This window comes from Balaenoptera borealis (assembly GCF_965194805.1).
Source record: "Balaenoptera borealis genome assembly, chromosome: 8".
Taxonomy (NCBI): Eukaryota; Metazoa; Chordata; class Mammalia; order Artiodactyla; family Balaenopteridae; genus Balaenoptera; species Balaenoptera borealis.
Window position 1 is genome coordinate 10,162,942 of NC_138865.1, and position 18,138 is coordinate 10,181,079.

The following is an 18,138-nucleotide window of genomic DNA, read 5'->3' on the forward strand; positions in this document are numbered from 1 at the left end:
TGTGCGCCGGCCGCATTGCGCTGTTTGTACAAGTGCCATCACGTCCCAGGGCTTCTGAGCCTCTGCCCAGCTGAAATGCCTCCCTGCCAGGTGCCTCTCCTTCACCACGGCCCAGAGCCCACTCCTCCCCACCTCTGCTGCTGGCCAGGATGCTCATGACTCGCCATCCTCACCAGTTACCAGAATCCTCCAGCAGCTGGCTTTAATTTTTACTATGGGAGGGCAGAAGGGGGAGGGCAGGGTCAATTAAGCAAACTTCTATTAAGAGAGGAGTGAAATGCAGGAGGTCAAAGAGTTGGGACAGATACCTGGCCGGTTGCCAAGTCAAGCTTGGAAAATACTCCCCCAAGATACCACCGAGAAATCTGCCCAGACATGAATGCGGCCAGCTTCAAGTTGTGTCATCACGGGCGATTTTTTTTTTCCTGCTCTTTATGCTTTGATGTGCATTCCCATTTTTTTTTTAATGAGTATAGATTACTCTTAAAAACCAAAAACTATTACATACAATGTGAGAGATGTATATATTAAAAACCAAACCACTATTCTTATGTAGTCCTGAACCTCTGAAAGATAAAGGAAATTGAGATGGGCAGCATAAGAATTTTATAGCTGTAAACAATAAGTGTAAGAATACTATAATTTTTTAAAACCTCCTATAGTGCTGAAGGTGTCACCTGACAGTAGGTCAGTGTGACCTACCTAGTCAGGCTGGGCAGAGTGGAACTGTCCACAGTTCCAGGGCAGGAAAGTGCAGTCATTAAAGAGATGTCTCGGGCTTCCGTGGTGGCGCAGTGGTTGAGAGTCTGCCTGCCAATGCACGGGACATGAGTTCGAGTCCTGGTCTAGGAAGATCCCACATGCCACGGAGTATCTAGGCCCGTGAGCCACAACTACTGAGCCTGCGCGTCTGGAGCCTGTGCTCCGCAACAAGAGAGGCCGTGACAGTGAGAGGCCCGCGCACCGCGATGAAGAGTGGCCCCCGCTTGCCACAACTAGAGAAAGCCCTCGCACAGAAACGAAGACCCAACACAGCCAAAAATAAAAATAAATTATAAAAAAAAAAAGAGATGTCTCCATTAGTCGTGAGCTCTCCAGCTGATAGCCAGCGCCTTCCCACTGTCTTCCTCTCCTGGGGTTTGAAACTCGATATCCTGCAAGTCAAACCACTTTCCTCCCTCCACTTTCTAAACCCAAACGCTGATGATGGTCCTATTCATCTCAGAAACTTAACAAATACATTTTGAAACTTGGTCAATTTTTTTCTCAGGTCCTTAGTAGTCCTGGGAAAAGTAAGCTAACATTCAAATTACTTGAGTAGGTTTGGGCGTAGCTGAGGCTGTTTCTCACCATTTAACAAACAGTTTTATTTAAATGACCGTCAGTAAAGTTAGACGCAAACCCTCAACGCTTGGAAAAAAACATAGTAGACCTTGATATTTGCAAGGAATCTATCCTAAAGCCTTCCTGAGTCCCAAACTTGGGAACAGCTCTATTGCCCAAAACTCCCCCACCTTTAGGCAGGACTCTTTTGACTAAATCATAGAAACCCAAATGACAGAAACGGGAGTGTCCTGGAGGACAGAATTCAAGGAATGGTTGAACAACCAAATCTAGGAAGACAGAGATGCAGTAAGCTTCCCTAAAAACAAGACCCAGGACCCATACAACATCAGGACTGTGCCCGTCTCTCACTTACGCGTCCCACTGCAAGCCATTTTCATTGCCTTCCCCACATGGCAGGGAACGTGACCATTAAGAGTTCAAGAACCACCACTGACAAGGAATTCCTCAAGCTTTTTCTGGTTTTAAGTTCAAAACTCCTGAGAAGAGTCTTTGATTGGCCAGTGAAGGTCAGGTGTCTGTCCTGGGCCAATCAGCTGTAAGAACATGGCAGCTCCAGCTGAATCACGTGGTTGAAGTGGAGGAGCAGCGGTTCTCAGAACGCAGGGAGTGGAGTGCCAAACAGACCAAAATAAATAAGCAAAGTAAGAGAGGGCTACTACACTCCAATAAAAAGGAACAAAGTAAAACTGAAAAATGTAAATGTCATTTCAGACCTTTACGGGAGTCACATGTTTAAGTTCTTATGCAGCAAAGCTGCAGCGAGTTGAAGAGGCTCGGTGCTCTCAGAGCCAACAGCTTCCCTCCTATACACCACCCTTCGGGCACACACAATTCAAGATTGTTCCACCTTAGCAAAATCCAAACTGTTATGTGTCCCGGCCTTCTGATTATAAACGACAAGGGTCTAGAATGCCTCAGAGAAAATGCCATTTTTAATGGCAGGTGCTTCTCTGAAATGAGTACATTTATTACGTAAAAAGGCAATGTGGTTCTCAATGAGCCTGCATCCTGACTCACCTTGACACCCCCTACTCCTGCCCACCCACTCTGGCCAACCAACTCCTATTGTTTCTGGGCAATAGCAACTCTCCACTTAGTCCCTTTCCCTCCATCTACAGCTGTCCTGGTTCCGAACCCCATTATGACCCCATTTTGAATCATTTTGTACATAGTAGAAAGAGAACTATGATGCCTAGGTCCTTTTTTGCCAAATACCTATTGAAGAGAGAAGGATTTTTAGTCCCAAAAGATAAGATTAATGAAGTCAAGACTAGGAAAATGACAAGACGAGCGCATGGGTTAGACAGCTCTGGTTTGAATACAGCCCTGTCACTTACTCTCTGCATGACCATGGCAAGTTATCCAGTCCCTCTGAGGCTGAGTTTCTTATAAAACAGGCATAATAGTATTTGTCTTGCAGACATATTGTGAAGATTAAATCAGGTGACAGATTGTTAAATGCCAAGATGCTAAGGGACTTCAATATATGCTGCTAATATTAGAGGACTCGTGCTAACCTTACAAAGGTCAATATACAAATGCAAGTGGAGTGCAGAGGGCCAGGAGGCTAAATCTGCATCCCTCTTCCCATCTTGCTTTGGCTCCCAAAGATATGCCATTTTTTTCCTCTAAGCCTGAAAGAACTGATTAAATAATTGTTCTCTGTTTTCCTTATTAAGCACTGTTTTGAGGCAGACCATTATCTAAAGGAAAAGGTATGGAGTCATTCTTCCTTGGGACAGAGTACAGCCAGACTCTGTATTTAAAGAGACAGAAAATTTGAGGCTGGCTGGAGAGGAGGGTTCGCTCAGGTCTCCTGCTCTGTGCCCAGCAGCACGGGGTTTAGAGGCTGGGAAAAGTGATTCAGAAAAAGAAGAAAAGTAGAAAAAGGAGATAATGAAGAAACAGCTGTGATTCAGTCATTTTTCTGCAGCTTTACCTGAAAGGAGAATTGCTTCTATGTGATTCATTACAAGATACCAACAGCATCAGGAACAGGAAATTTGGACACACTGAGAGAAACCAAGGGTGTGCAAGCACAGAGGGAGGACCATGTGATGATTTAGCAAGAGAGTGGCCATCCGCAAGGCAAGAAGAGAGGCCTCAGAAGAAACCAAACCTGCCAGCACGTACCTCTTGAACTTCCAGCCTCCAGAAATTTGTGTGCTTAATAATGCAAGTGATGGAGCATTTTACTGAGTCTGGGCAGAGATTTCAGCATTCTCTAAAGAAAACCTACACCTAAAAGAATAACAACCTCGTGAAAGACATGCCCTGATTTCTCTAGGTTAAATACAAATAAATAGCCATGTGGATGAAAGGCTCTTGGTGCTACAGCCAGGCATCAGGGCTGTGACTCTGAGGTGGGAGAGCCAACTTCAGGACACTGGTCCACAAGAGACCTCCCAGCTCCATGTAATACCAAACGGCAAAAATCTCTCAGAGATCTCCATCTCAACATCAAGACCCAGCTTCACTCAACGACCAGCAAGCTACAGTGCTGGACACCCTATGCCAAACAACTAGCAAGACAGGAACACAGCCCCATCCATTAGCAGAGAGGCTGCCTAAAATCATAATAAGGCTACAGACACCCCAAAACACACCACCAGACGTGGCTGTGCCCACCAGAAAGACAAGATCCAGCCTCATCCACCAGAACACAGGCACTAGTTCCCTCCACCAGGAAGCCTACACAACCCACTGAACCAACCTTAGCCACTGGGGACAGATACCAAAAACAACGGGAACTACGAACCTGCAGCCAGTGAAAAGGAGACCCCAAACACAGTAAGATAAGCAAAATGAGAAGACAGAAAAACACACAGCAGATGAAGGAGCAGGGTCAAAACACACCAGACCTAACAAATGAAGAGGAAATAGGTAGTCTACCTGAAAAAGAATTCAGAATAATGATAGTAAGGATGATCCAAAATCTTGGAAATAGAATAGACAAAATGCAAGAAACATTTAACAAGGACATAGAAGAACTAAAGAGGAACCAAGCAACGATGAAAAACACAATAAATGAAATTAAAAATACTCTAGATGGGATCAATAGCAGAATAACTGAGGCAGAAGAAAGGATAAGTGACCTGGAAGATAAAATGGTGGAAATAACTACTACAGAGCAGGATAAAGAAAAAGAATGAAAAGAACTGAGGACAGTCTCAGAGACCTCTGGGACAACATTAAACGCACCAACATTCGAATTATAGGGGTCCCAGAAGAAGAAGAGAAAAAGAAAGGGACTGAGAAAATATTTGAAGAGATTATAGTTGAAAACTTCCCTAATATGGGAAAGGAAATAGTTAATCAAGTCCTGGAAGCACAGAGAGTCCCATACAGGATAAACCCAAGGAGAAACACGCCAAGACACATATTAATCAAACTGTCAAAAATTAAATATAAGGAAAACATATTAAAGGCAGCAAGGGAAAAACAACAAATAACATACAAGGGAATCCCCATAAGGTTAACATCTGATCTTTCAGCAGAAACTCTGCACGCCAGAAGGGAGTGGCAGGATATACTTAAAGTGATGAAGGAGAAAAACCTACAACCAAGATTACTCTACCCAGCAAGGATCTCATTCAGATTTGATGGAGAAATTAAAAACTTTACAGACAAGCAAAAGCTGAGAGAGTTCAGCACCACCAAACCAGCTTTACAACAAATGCTAAAGGAACTTCTCTAGGCAAGAAACACAAGAGAAGGAAAACACCTACAATAACAAACCCAAAACATTTAAGAAAATGGGAATAGGAACATACATATCGATAATTACCTTGAATGTAAATGGATTAAATGCTCCCACCAAAAGACACAGGCTGGCTGAATGGATACAAAAACAAGACCCATATATATGCTGTCTACAAGAGACCCACTTCAGACCTAGAGACACATACAGACTGAAAGTGAGGGGATGGAAAAAGATATTCCATGCAAATGGAAATCAAAAAAAAGCTGGAGTAGCAATTCTCATATCAGACAAAATAGACTTTAAAATAAAGACTATTACAAGAGATAAAGAAGGACACTATATAATGATCAAGGGATCGATCCAAGAGGAAGGTATAACAATTGTAAATATTTATGCACCCAACATAGGAGCACCTCAATACATAAGGCAAATACTAAGAGCCATAAAAGGGGAAATCGACAGCAACACAATCATAGTAGGGGACTTTAACACCCCACTTTCACCAATGGACAGATCATCCAAAATGAAAATAAATAAGGAAACACAAGCTTTAAATGATACATTAAACAAGATGGACTTAATTGATATTTATAGGACATTACACCCAAAAACAACAGAATACACATTTTTCTCAAGTGCTCATGGAACATTCTCCAGGATAGATCATATCTTGGGTCACAAAGCAAGCCTTGGTAAATTTAAGAAAATTGAAATCGTATCAAGTATCTTTTCCGACCACAATGCTATGAGACTAGATATCAATTACAGGAAAAGATCTGTAAAAAATACAAACACATGAAGGCTAAACAATACACTACTAAACAGCCAAGAGATCACTGAAGAAATCAAAGGGGAAATCAAAAAGTACCTAGAAACAAATGACAATGAAAACACGACGACCCAAAACCTATGGGACACAGCAAAAGCAGTGCTAAGAGGGAAGTTTATAGCAATACAAGCCTACCTCAAGAGACAGGAAACATCTCGAATAAACAACCTAACCTTGCACCTAAAGCAATTAGAGAAAGAAGAACAAAAAAACCCCAAAGCTAGCAGAAGGAAAGAAATCATAAAGATCGGATCAGAAATAAATGAAAAAGAAATGAAGGAGACAATAGCGAAGATCAATAAAACTAAAAGCTGGTTCTTTGAGAAGATAAACAAAATTGATAAACCATTAGCCAGACTCATCAAGAGAAAAAGGGAGAAGACTCAAATCAATAGAATTAGAAATGAAAAAGGAGAAGTAACCACTGACACTGCAGAAATACAAACGATCATGAGAGACTACTACAAGCAACTCTATGCCAATAAAATGGACAACCTGGAAGAAATGGACAGATTCTTAGAAATGCACAAACTGCCGAGACTGAACTAGGAAGAAATAGAAAATATGAACAGACCAATCACAAGCACTGAAATTGAAACTGTGATTAAAAATCTTCCAACAAACAAAAGCCCAGGACCAGATGGCTTCACAGGCGAATTCTATCAAACATTTAGAGAAGAGCTAACACCTATCCTTCTCAAACTCTTCCAAAATATTGCAGAGGGAGGAACACTCCCAAACTCATTCTACGAGGCCACCATCACCCTGATACCAAAACCAGGCAAAGATGTCACAAAGAAAGAAAACTACAGGCCAATATCACTGATGAACATAGATGCAAAAATCCTCAACAAGATACTAGCAAACAGGATCATACACCATGATCAAGTGGGGTTTATTCCAGGAATGCAAGGATTCTTCCATATATGCAAATCAATCAACATGATACATCATATTAACAAATTGAAGGAGAAAAACCATATGATCATCTCAATAGATGCAGAGAAAGCTTTCGACAAAATTCAACACCCATTTATGATAAAAGCCCTGCAGAAAGTAGGCGTAGAGGGAACTTTCCTCAACATAATAAAGGCCATATATGACAAACCCACAGCCAACATTGTCCTCAATGGTGAAAAACTGAAACCATTTCCACTAAGATCAGGAACAAGACAAGGTTGCCCACTCTCACCACTATTATTCAACATAGTGTTGGAAGTGTTAGCCACAGCAATCAGAGAAGAAAAAGAAATAAAAGGAATCCAAATCAGAAAAGAAGAAGTAAAGCTGTCACTGTTTGCAGATGGCATGATACTATACATAGAGAATCCTAAAGATGCTACCAGAAAACTACTAGAGCTAATCAATGAATTTGGTAAAGTAGCAGGATACAAAATTAATGCACAGAAATCCCTTGCATTTCTATACACTAATGACGAAAAATCTGAAAGTGAAATTAAGAAAACACTCCCGTTTACCATTGCAACAAAAAGAATAAAATATCTAGGAATAAACCTACCTAAGGAGACAAAAGACCTGTATGCAGAAAATTATAAGACACTGATGAAAGAAATTAAAGATGATACAAATAGATGGAGAGATATACCATGTTCTTGGATTGGAAGAATCAACATTGTGAAAATGACTCTACTACCCAAAGCAATCTACAGATTCAATGCAATCCCTATCAAACTACCACTGGCATTTTTCACAGAACTAGAACAAAAAATTGCACAATTTGTATGGAAACACAAAAGACCCCGAATAGCCAAAGCAATATTGAGAACGAAAAATGGAGCTGGAGAAATCAGGCTCCCTGACTTCAGACTATATTACAAAGCTACAGTAATCAAGACAGTTTGGTACTGGCACAAAAACTGAAATATTGATCAATGGAACAGGATAGAAAGCCCAGAGATAAACCCATGCACATATGGTCACCTTATCTTTGATAAAGGAGGCAAGCATATACAGTGGAGAAAAGACAGCCTCTTCAATAAGTGGTGCTGGGAAAATTGGACAGATACATGTAAAAGTATGAAATTAGAACACTCCCTGACACCATACACAAAAATAAACTCAAAATGGATTAAAGACCTAAGTGTAAGGCCAGACACTATCAAACTCTTAGAGGAAAACACAGGCAGAACACTCTATGACATAAATCACAGCAAGATCCTTTTTGACCCAGCTCCTAGAGAAATGGAAATAAAAACACAAATAAACAAATGGGACCTAATGAAACAAAAGCTTTTGCACAGCAAAGGAAACCATAAACAAGACGAAAAGACAACCCTCAGAATGGGAGAAAATGTTTGCAAATGAAGCAACTGACAAAGGATTAATCTCCAAGATTTACAAGCAGCTCATGCAGCTCAATAACAAAAAAAAAAACAACCCAATCCAAAAATGGGCAGAAGATCTAAATAGACATTTCTCCAAAGAAGATATACAGATTGCCAACAGGCACATGAAAGAATGCTCAACATCATTAATCATTAGAGAAATGCAAATCAAAACTACAATGAGATATCATCTCACACCGGTCAGAATGGCCATCATCAAAAAATCTACAAACAATAAATGCTGGAGAGGGTGTGGAGAAAAGGGAACCTTCTTGCACTGTTGGTGGGAATGTAAATTGATACAGCCACTATGGAGAACAGTACGGAGGTTCCTTAAAAAACTAATAGAATTACCATACGACCCAGCAATCCCACTACTGGGCATATACCCTGAGAAAACCATAATTCAAAAAGAGTCATGTACCAAAATGTTCATTGCAGCTCTATTTACAATAGCCAGGACATGGAAGCAACCTAAGTGTCCATCAACAGATGAATGGATAAAGAAGATGTGGCACATATATACAATGGAATATTACTCAGCCATAAAAAGAAATGAAATGGAGATATTTGTAGTGAGGTGGATGGAGTTAGAGTCTGTCATACAGAGTGAAGTAAGTCAGAAAGAGAAAAGCAAATACAGTATGCTAACACATATATATGGAATTTAAGGGAAAATAAAGGTCATGAAGAACCTAGTGGCAAGACGGGAATAAAGACACAGACCTACTAGAGAATGGACTTGAGGATATGGGGAGGGGGAGGGGTAAGATGTGACAGGGTGAGAGAGTGGCATAGACACATATACACTACCAAATGTAAAATAGATAGCTAGTGGGAAGCAGCCGCATAGCACAGGGAGATGAGCTCGGTGCTTTGTGACCACCTAGAGGGGTGGGATAGGGAGGGTGGGAGGGAGGGAGATGCAAGAGGGAAGAGATATGGGAAGATATGTATAACTGATTCACTTTGTTATAAAGCAGAAACTAACACACCATTGTAAAGCAATTATACTCCAGTAAAGATGTTTAAAAAAAAATAAAAATAAAAATAAAGGTAAAAAAAAAAAAAGAGACAGAAAATTTGAGAATGTTAATTCCCTGAATTTTTTAGTAAAATTTGAGTAACTTAAGTAATCTTCCCAGCATATTGTTGAACTTGATGGGGGGGGAGGGGTATGTGGCATGTGCCCGTAAATTTGAATGTTTGAAGGATTATGACTAAATTAGGGTCCGAAAGAAGAGAGGAATTCAGAAAGTCAAACACTTAAAGTATTCTGCCCTGAATTATTATATGATATAGACTGTAATGTGAATATGATGATAGAAGATGGAATTAGAAAAGGTATTGCCATTTTGAACATGGATTCAACAATAAACTCTTCCTGAATTTTTTTTTTTTTTTGAGTCAAATTCAACATAGGGTAAACTAATCTCATTGTGACCTACTAAGCATGATGAGGTCAACAAAATCTCTGGAGAATCTGTAACCCAGCCATTTCTATCTTTTTTTTTCCTTATTCAAAGATCCTAAAAGATCATGACTAGGGAAACCAATTCTGATATTAAAAATAATTACTATGTTGCTTTCTCGATTTATAGGTAAAATTTATAAGACTCTACATCTCAAGCCTCTTATTTGTATTCTAGAGATATGCTACTATCTTCCTACTATCAGCAAACAACCAACATAAATGTGATAAGTGAAAAATATAACATTGCTGAAAGAAAGTAAAGAAAGTCTAAATAAATGAAAAGACATCCCATGTTCACAGATTGAAAGAGTTAATGTTGTTAAGATGACAATACTACCCACATTGACATACAGAGTCAAGGCTATCTCTATAAAAATCCCAAGGTGTTTTTTGCAGAAATGAAAAATCCATACTGAAGTTCATACGGTATTTCAAGGGACCCAGAATAGCCAAAATAATCTTGCAAAAGAAGAACAAAGTTGGAGGACTCACGCTGCCTGATTTCAAAACTTATTAAAAAGCTACAGTAATCAAAACTGTGGTACTGGCATAAGAACAGACATATAGTGCAATGGAATAAAATTTACAGTTCAAAAATAAACCTTCACATCTATGGTCAATTGATTTCGACAAGGGTGCCAAGACCAATCAACAGGGAAAGAACAATCTCTTCAATAAATTGTACTAGGAAAACTAAATATCCACATGCAAAAGAATGAAGTCGACCCTTGCCTTATACCATATACAAAAATTAACTCAAAATGAATCAAAGACCTAAATTTAAGAGCTAATACTATAAAATTCTTAGAAGAAAATCTAAGGACAAATTTGCATAGCCTTGGATTTGGCAATGGTTTCTTAAACATGACACCAAAAGCACAGACAACACAAGAAGAAATAGACAAAAGGGACTTCATGAAAATTAAAATTTTCTGTGCACCAAAGGACACTATCAAGAGAGTGAAAAGACAACACACAAAATGGGAGAAAATATTTGCAAATCATATATACAATAAGAGTCTGAAATACAGAATACATAAAGAACTCCTAAAGCTCAACAACACAAAAACAAACAACATGATTTTAAAATGAGCAAAGGGGGGAATTAAAGGGGAGGGAGGAATAAGTAGGTGGAGCACAGAAGATTTTTAGGGCAGCGAACTATTCTATGTACTACTATAATGGTGGATACATGTCATCAGACATTTGTCAAAACCCACAGAGTGTATACCAACAATGAACCCTAATGTAAACTATAGACTTTGGGTGATAATGATTTGTCAATATAGGTTTATCGACTGTAATACATGTACCTCTCCGGTGTGGGTTGTTGACTGTGGGAGAGGTTGTGCATTGTTGGGGGGGGTTATATGGAAATTCTCTGTACTTTCCACTCAGTTTTGCTGTAAACTTAAAACTGCTCTAAAAGCAGGGGCAAGGAGGAGAGGAGCAAAGGACTTGGACAGACATTTCTCTAAAGAAGATTAAAAAATAGCCAATAAGCACATGAAAAGATGCTCAACATCATTAATTATTAGGGAAATGCAAATCAAACCACAGTGAGATGCCACTTCACACCCACTAGGATGGCTATAATAAAAAATATGGAAATAACAGGTGTTGGAGAGGATATAGAGAAATTGGAACCCTCAGACATTGCTGGTGGGGATATAAAGTGGTGCATCAGCTGTGAAAAACAGCTTGGCAATTCCTCAAGAAGTTAAACATAGAATTACCACATAACCCAGCAATTCTACTCCTATATAAATACCCAACAGAAATGAAAACAAGAATTAAACAAATACTTGTACACCTATGTTTATTGTAGCATCATTCACAATAGTCAAAAGGGGGAAATAGCCCAAATGTCCAACATGAGATGAATGGATAAACAAAATGTGGAGTATCCATATAATGGAATATGATTCATCCTTAAAAAGGAATGAAGGGGCTTCCCTGGTGGGGCGGCAGTTAAGAGTCTGCCTGCCAATGCAGGGGACACGGGTTCGAGCCCTGGTCTGGGAAGATCCCACATGCCGCGGAGCAACTAAGCCGGTGAGCCACAACTACTGAGCCTGCGCGTCTGGAGCCTGTGCTCCGCAATGGGAGAGGCCGCGACAGTGAGAGGCCCGCGCACCGCGATGAAGAGTGGCCCCCACTCGCCGCAACTGGAGAAAGCCCTCACACAGAAACGAAGACCCAACACAGCCAAAAATAAATAAAATAAATTTATTAAAAAAATTTATAAAAAAAAAAAAAGAATGAAGTTCTGATACATGCTACAACATGAATGAACCTTGAAAACATCATACTAAGTGAAAGAAGCCAGACACAAAAGGACAACATTGTATGATTATACTTTTATGAGAAACCTAAAAAAGGCAAATTCATACAGACAGAAAGTAGAATGGTAGTTGCCAGGGGCTGGTGGAAGGGAGGAATAGGAAATTATTGCTTAATGATTACAGAGTTTTGCCATAATGGTGATGCATGCACAACATTATGTATTTAGTGCTGAGTCACACACAACGGTTAAGATGGCAAATTTCGTTATATATATTTTTTCACAATTATGTTTAAAAAGAAAAAAGTAACCTGTGCTAACTGACCTGTGAACATAGCAATGAGAAACTGTTGTGAAAGTTTACTAGGAGGGATACTGTTACAGTGTTTAAAGCAAACAGAAGCATGGTGGTCTAGATGAAGCCCAGGAAAGCTCAAGATCAAGTATTGATTAGTGTTTTTAAAGTACTAGATAAGCTGATTCTAAAATCCATATGGAAGAACTAAGAATAACAAAAAATAATTTTGAAAAAAGAAAAACAAGGGAGGTCACCTCTCCCTATGAGACATCAAGACATACATGAAAAGTTACAGTATTTAGACAGTGTGATATTAGCCCAGGAATAGAGAACTAGATCGACCAAAGAAGCCCCAGGCAAATCCCTGACTCTATGGAAACTTGGTATCAGACAGACATAACCAAACCAGTGGAGAAAGAAAAGACTATACAGTAAGGGGGCTGGACCAGTTGATTATCTATGTGGAAGAAAAAGAAAAATGGATCCCTACCTTACAGCAATCACAGAATTAATTCTAGATGGATCCCCTGCTTAATGTGAAAATCAAATTTTTAGAAAATTTTAGAAAGAAAATAGAGGAAAATATACACGTGATTTTGAAGTTGGGAATTTTTTTAAAAAAATAAGACTGGAAAGCACGAATAATAAAAATTGCAAAATAGTTGACTACCTTAAAATTAAACTTGTCTGTACATCAAAATACGCCATAAACAAAGTAAGAGACAAGCAAGGGACTTGGAGAAGACCTCTGCACGGTGAGTGACTGGTAAAGGTTGAGTAGACAGAACACACAATGAACTACTTCAACCAGTGAGAAAAACGACAACACAACAGATGCAAAAGCAAAGAATGTTGAACAGACAATTCAACAAAGAGGAAACACAAATGGCCAATGAACACATGAAAAGATGCTCAATCTCAATAGTAATCAGGAAAATACAAACAATTGTGAGACACCATTTCACATTCATCAGATTAGCAATAAATTTTAAAAGTTAGACAGCAGTAAGCACGACTAAGGCCGTGGAGAAGGAGAAGCTGTTATACACACCATCAATTGGTACAACCATCCTGGAGAGAAATGTGGCCATGTCAGTGCACATTCACGATGGCCAGCAACATCCTAGAGACACTCCTGCACACGTGTACAAGGACACGGGTACAAGAATGTGCCTCAGAGCACCGTGTGTAAAGGTGCTTATCCATGCACTTACAGGCAGCAAGTGACAGGATGAAAGCACGCATTGTAATGATAATTCAGGACAGTGGTGGCCTCTGGAAGGGAGGGAGGGAGGGGAGTGAAACTGGGAAGAGGTAGACAGGGGAGTTTCAGCTACATCTATATTTTTATTTAAAAAAAGGAACTGGAGCAGAAAGGCAAAATGTTAATATTTGGCAAAACTAAATTGTGAGTACATGATATTCTTTGCGCTTTTCTGAATACTTGAAATACTTCATAACAATACTTTCTTAAACTCTAGCAGTATTATTCAGCATGACTTTGGAGGACATGAACATTCCAGGTCGTTGGGCAATTGCAGAACAGCAAAGGAAGAGGGATCTTTAGAGGTGGAGCAGCGGTATCTTTCCTAAAGACTCTGAGCCAGAAGATGAAGACGATGCAACACCAGGAGACACAGGAGGCACCAATTCTGTTGCCTTCACCTTAGCCTGGTAGGATGACCAGCATCAAGGCCATTCCACTGGGAGGCTCCCCATCCCCAGCTACGCTCCTGCCTCAAGGCTGCACCTCGACTCCTCCCTCTGAGACCTCTTTCCTAAACATGGATGGGAGTCAACTGCGATTTCTAATTGATTGAAAAAAAAACACTCTAAGCAGAGCTGTCATATATTCCTTCTCTGATCATTTCCTGCAGAGATAATTAAGTATTTTAATACAAATGAGGAAAACTCAAATTTCTTTCTCTCACAGCTCCTACCGCAGAGCAAAAAGTGTTGGCAAGGACGTCAAGAAAGAACTGTAAGCATAGATGATCTTATTTGCAAAGCAGAAAAAGAGACACAGATGTTGAGAACAAATGAATGGATACCAAGGGGGAAAGCGGGGCAGGGGGTGGGAGGAATTGGGAGATTGCCTCATATACACATATACACTATGATAACTGTGTATAAAATAGTATACACTATGATACTATGATACTATGTATAAAATGCTATACACTATGATACTATACTATGTATAAAATAGACAACTAATCAGAACCTACTGTATAGCACAGGGAACTCTACTTAATGCACTGCAGTGACCTAAATGGGAAGGAAATCCAAAAAAGAGGGGATGTATGTATACGTATAGCTGATTCATTTTGCTGTACAGTAGAAACTAACACAACATTGTAAAGCAACTATACTACAATAAAAATTAATTTAAAAAAAAAGAAAGAACTGTAAGCAAAAATGACAACCACCAATGACTCACCAAGTGAAGGTAGGAAGGTGTGGTGGTGAAGCCAGACAACCTGGTCTAAATACCAGCCCCTCCACTCACTTGCCAGTTGTATGTACATAACTTTTCAGAGGCTCAGTTTCCACACTCTCAAGTAACAATAAAAATCCCTACCTTACAGGGTGAATGAGAAAATAAGATTATATATGAAAATCACTTGCACAGTGGCTGGCACATAATACACGAATAGTAATAATAGTGTATTATTATCAATAACCATGGATTGGACTACACTGAATTAATCTTTCAGTCTGCTGAAATGTAAACTCCATGATAACAGGCAAATCTGTTTTGTTCACTGATGTAACCCAGACACCTGAAACGTTGTCTGACCTGTACTAAACACTCAATAAATGTTTGTTGAATGAACGAACGTGAATCCCAGCATTTGGCACACATGAGAGTTTACTACGTACTGGGCGTTACACATTTTGTATCTCATTTAATCCTTACAACAACAATGTATTATACTATTCATTTTATAAAGGAGGAAACTGAGGCCCAGAGAAATTAACTTCCTTCCCCAAGTTCACAGAGTTAAATGGGAGAGCCGGGATTTGAATCCTAGTTGCCATTTTTCAGGTATTTGTTGAATTAATGAATAAGTAATGGTTCAGAATCAACTTGACAATTTAGTAAATGTTCACAGTAGTTAGGGTGAGAGTGATGAGTTACCCTGGGTGGCCAGGTGAATTATTACTTATTACATAATCAATGAATTACTGTTAAGTTAGTACTTATTATGTGTATCATGGCTTTGTGGCAGAGACTGGCCATGTTCCAGGCCAGGGGTGGAAGCCACTGGTGTCTTCAATCCCTCTGCTGGGGTAGTAACGAGGAGGGAATTCTCCCCATTTTACAGAGAGGGTTACTGGACAAAAAGCCGAAAAGTAAATGTCCCAAGGTGATAAAGAGAATTAGTAAACTAGAAATAAAACCCACTCACCTCCTCCCCTCTCACAAAACTCCAGCTTAACAGAACTACTGATTTGGAACCCACTGCAGCTAGGAAGAAAAGTGGTATTAAGGCAGAAAAGTAGAGGAGATGTTTTCCTTTTCCTAAGACCTCAACTATTAACATATTTATTTACAATCAATTACTTCTGAAGAAAAAAGTCATATCCAACAATGACATTAATAGGAACTATTTCACTGGGAGTAGATTTTAATTTAAAAATAACTTTACAGAAGTTTTTTGTAAACAAGTTTAAAGCATAAGTGAGAAAAAAATTATTTCATTACCATCATATAATCTTTATGTATATCCTCCTAGTCATTTTTGCATATTTGTCTCTTACAAAAATGGGATGTACACATTTTATAGCTTGTTTTTCAATTAATAAATTATAACTACCTTTATATGTCACTAAACGCATTTTTAAAAATAATGGAACTCCATTGTATTTATACATTAAGTCCTTGAAAATTGAAGGTTGAAAATTCAAGTTGTTCCTAATTCTCCCCCATTATAAACAAGGCTGAGATGAACATGGTAGAGCTAAATCTTTTTTGCATGTGTTTAATTATTTCCATAGGATAGGCTTCTAGAAGTAGACCTGCTGGGTCAAAGGGTGGCATTTGGAATTTTTTAATTTAAGCACAAACATCTGTTTTAAATATATTTTTAACTTGTCTTTCACTTCCTTTTTAGTTTCTTTTTTAGTATCAAATACATGGCAAGCCCCCGAGGGAGGTTGGCGGATGCTCTCCTTATATCCCCTTTCTCTCTCTCCTTTTCAGAAGGAACAATGTCTGTGAGTTAGGAAGAAGGAAGGAGTAAAGATGAAAACAAAATAATAATGTTGACCCAGAGTGAGAAAGACTAGTTGGTTAGGGAAATAAAACCCCATCATCGGAGGCATATGCAGAGTTAGGCCCCATGGTAAGATCTACAGGAAATGAAATATGTAGGTCCACTCCTAGCCCTTGAGAAGCTTAAATTCGATTCAAAAGCAAAATTATAACCACATGCAAGATTCAGCTGCATATAACACGTCCACCTACAAAAGGCAGAAGAGTAGGTAATTCAGTTAACTGAAATAATCCGTTTAAAGCAGGAACCATAATGAAAAGATACACTGAACGTTTTATTTAAAATGAACACTTGAAGACATTTACGTGCAGAATAGGTCAATTAATTTAAGTTTCATAATGCTTTGGTCGACAGGTTCCATTTTTGGTTTCCTTAATTTAAAAATTATTTTAATAAATTAAAAATTTTCATATAAAAACTCCTTTTTTTTTTACTTTTTTAAAAAAAATTTATTTATTTTTGGCTGTGTTGGGTCTTTGTTGCTGTGCGCAGGCTTTCTCTAGTTGCAGACAGCGTGGGCTTCTCTTTGTTGCGGTGCGCAGGCTCTAGGTGTGCAGACTTCAGTAGTTGTGAATTGCGGGCTCTACAGCACAGGCTCAGTAGTTGTGGCGCATGGGTTTAGTTGCTCTGTGGCATGTGGGATCTTCCTGGACCAGGGGTTGAACCTCTGTCCCCTGCACTGGCAGGCGGATTCTTAACCACTGAGCCATGAGGGAAGTCCCTAAAAACTATTTTCTATTAACTAAAAATTTTCCCCAATATTTGTTTTCTCACCCATACCCAATTCTATTATAATTCTTTTTAGAAAGTTACTCCTACCCAGTCTTTTCCAAACTTCAACTTGTTTTTATAGAAGCAGTTATCTTTTTAAGCTCCTATCTCATACTGGGCATCAGTCAGTAAGTCTCACAGAGGGAAGAGAGAAGAGTAGTTCATACAAAGAGTTAAACAGAAGTCTGTTACTTCTTTTATACAACACGAGTGTTCCTCAGATCAAGTCCAGATGGCATCTACTCAGTAATTACCCTTCCAAGGAGAAACGGTGGAACAAGGGAATCAAATGTGTAACTTCTGGTTCTCCGTGGGCCAACGGCATAGAGGACAGACTCTACAGGATACTTAGGCATCTACAGACCAGGGAGATTTGCATCCTGAAAAACTGTCAGAATCCACTGAGATGTACAGGATCGGCAAGTACATCTTAAGAAGGAAAACATGTGAGGCTATCGGCGATAAGCTTCCTTTGAATTAAAATAAAAATCGCACTACAGGGACTTCCCTGGTGGCACAGTGGTTAAGAGTCTGCCTGCCAGTGCAGGGGACACGAGTTCAAGCCCTAGTCCAGGAAGATCCCACATGCCGCGGAGCAAATAAGCCCGTGCACCACAACTACGGAGCTGGCGCTCTAGAACCCGAGAGCCACAACTACTGAGCCCGCATGCTGCAACTCTTGAAGCCCGTGTGCCTAGAGCCCGTGCCCTGCAACAAGGGAAGCCACCGCAATGAGAGAAGCCCGTGCACCACAACAAAGAGCAGCCCCCGCTCACCGCAACTAGAGAAAGCCTGCACGCAGCAACG

The 18,138-nt window shown here is 39.6% G+C and overlaps 1 long non-coding RNA gene across 1 annotated transcript; it reads left to right on the top strand.

Moving 5' to 3' along the window:
- The first annotated feature begins 269 nt into the window (after nucleotides 1-269).
- LOC309634018 lies at nucleotides 270-16,991 on the top strand. Its single transcript, XR_014247817.1, has 2 exons — nucleotides 270-3,131; nucleotides 9,313-16,991. It is a non-coding gene; the product is annotated as an uncharacterized lncRNA (long non-coding RNA).
- The last annotated feature ends 1,147 nt before the right edge of the window (nucleotides 16,992-18,138 follow it).